Source organism: Centroberyx gerrardi, chromosome 21, assembly GCF_048128805.1.
Source record: "Centroberyx gerrardi isolate f3 chromosome 21, fCenGer3.hap1.cur.20231027, whole genome shotgun sequence".
Lineage (NCBI taxonomy): Eukaryota > Metazoa > Chordata > Actinopteri > Beryciformes > Berycidae > Centroberyx > Centroberyx gerrardi.
Genome location: NC_136017.1, coordinates 21900675 through 21903174, shown reverse-complemented (window position 1 = coordinate 21903174; position 2500 = coordinate 21900675).

Below are 2500 nucleotides of genomic sequence, written 5' to 3'. Positions count from 1 at the left end.
AAGGGAGGTGGAGAGCCGCCTGGAGGTAGGGGGCGGAAAGCAGGTGTGTGTGGCCGAAGAAGGGGCTTTAAATCGGGTAAAAGGGAGGTGGAGAGCCGCCTGGAGATAGGGGCCCGCTCCCAGGTGTGTGTGGCCGAAGCAGGGGCTTTAAATCGGGTAAAAGGGAGGTGGAGAGCCGCCTGGAGATAGGGGCCCGCTCCCAGGTGTGTGTGGCCAAAGCAGGGGCTCTAAATTGGGTTAAAAGTGAAGTGGAGAGCCGCCTGGAGATAGGGGCCCGCTCCCAGGTGTGTGTGGCCGAAGCAGGGGCTCTAAATTGGGTTAAAAGTGAAGTGGAGAGCCGCCTGGAGATAGGGGCCCGCTCCCAGGTGTGTGTGGCCGAAGCAGGTGCTCTAAATTGGGTAAAAGGGAGGTGGAGAGCCGCCTGGAGATAGGGGCCCGCTCCCAGGTGTGTGTGGCCGAAGCAGGGGCTTTAAATCGGGTAAAAGGGAGGTGGAGAGCCGCCTGGAGATAGGGGCCCGCTCCCAGGTGTGTGTGGCCGAAGCAGGGGCTCTAAATTGGGTTAAAAGTGAAGTGGAGAGCCGCCTGGAGATAGGGGCCCGCTCCCAGGTGTGTGTGGCCGAAGCAGGGGCTCTAAATTGGGTTAAAAGTGAAGTGGAGAGCCGCCTGGAGATAGGGGCCCGCTCCCAGGTGTGTGTGGCCGAAGCAGGGGCTCTAAATTGGGTAAAAGGGAGGTGGAGAGCCGCCTGGAGATAGAGGGCCGCTCCCCGGTGTGTGTGGCCGAAGCAGGTGCTCTAACTTGGGTTAAAAGTGAAGTGGAGGGCCCCCTGGAGGTAGGGGGCCGATAGCAGGTGTGTGTGGCCGAAGAAGGGGCTCTAAATCGGGTAAAAGGGAGGTGGAGAGCCGCCCGGAGATAGGGGGCCTCTCCCAGGTGTGTGTGGCCGAAGCAGGGGCTCCAAATCCGGTAAAAGGGAGGTGGAGAGCCGACTGGAGATAGGGGGCGGATAGCAGGTGTGTGTGGCCGAAGAAGGGGCTCTAAATCGGGTAAAAGGGAGGTGGAGAGCCGCCTGGAGATAGGGGCCCGCTCCCAGGTGTGTGTGGCCGAAGCAGGGGCTCTAAATTGGGTAAAAGGGAGGTGGAGAGCCGACTGGAGATAGGGGGCCTCTCCCAGGTGTGTGTGGCCGAAGCAGGGGCTCTAAATTGGGTTAAAAGTGAGGTGGAGGGCCCCCTGGAGGTAGGGGGCCGATAGCAGGTGTGTGTGGACGAAGAAGGGGCTCTAAATCGGGTAAAAGGGAGGTGGAGAGCCGCCTGGAGATAGGGGCCCGCTCCCAGGTGTGTGTGGCCGAAGCAGGGGCTCTAAATTGGGTAAAAGGGAGGTGGAGAGCCGACTGGAGATAGGGGGCGGATAGCAGGTGTGTGTGGCCGAAGAAGGGGCTCTAAATCGGGTAAAAGGGAGGTGGAGAGCCGCCTGGAGATAGGGGCCCGCTCCCAGGTGTGTGTGGCCGAAGCAGGGGCTCTAAATTGGGTAAAAGGGAGGTGGAGAGCCGACTGGAGATAGGGGGCCTCTCCCAGGTGTGTGTGGCCGAAGCAGGGGCTCTAAATTGGGTTAAAAGTGAGGTGGAGGGCCCCCTGGAGGTAGGGGGCCGATAGCAGGTGTGTGTGGCCGAAGAAGGGGCTCTAAATCGGGTAAAAGGGAGGTGGAGAGCCGCCTGGAGATAGGGGGCCGCTCCCGGGTCTCTGGGTCCGAAAAAGGGGTTGAAATTCGGGTAGAGTTGGGCCCCGCTCCTCGGCCTCTCTGGTGTTTGGGTTAAGTCCCCAGGACCAGAGAGGGGGAACAGCGGGGGCAGTGGCCCCGCTTCTCGGCCTCTCTGGTGTTTGGGCGAGTGACACGGTAAGGGGTGGTTTTGCAAACAGGCAAAGTCCCCAAGACCAGAGAGGGGGAACCACGCGGGCAGTGGCCCCGCTTCTCGGCCTCTCTGGTGTTTGGGCGAGTGACACGGTAAGGGGTGGTTTTGCAAACAGGCTAAGTCCCCAAGACCAGAGAGGGGGAACCACGCGGGCAGTGGCCCCGCTTCTCGGCCTCTCTGGTGTTTGGGCGAGTGACACGGTAAGGGGTGGTTTTGCAAACAGGCAAAGTCCCCAAGACCAGAGAGGGGGAACAGCGGGGGCAGTGGCCCCGCTTCTCGGCCTCTCTGGTGTTTGGGCGAGTGACACGGTAAGGGGTGGTTTTGCAAACAGGCTAAGTCCCCAAGACCAGAGAGGGGGAACCACGCGGGCAGTGGCCCCGCTTCTCGGCCTCTCTGGTGTTTGGGCGAGTGACACGGTAAGGGGTGGTTTTGCAAACAGGCTAAGTCCCCAAGACCAGAGAGGGGGAACCACGCGGGCAGTGGCCCCGCTTCTCGGCCTCTCTGGTGTTTGGGCGAGTGACACGGTAAGGGGTGGTTTTGCAAACAGGCAAAGTCCCCAAGACCAGAGAGGGGGAACAGCGGGGGCAGTGGCCCCG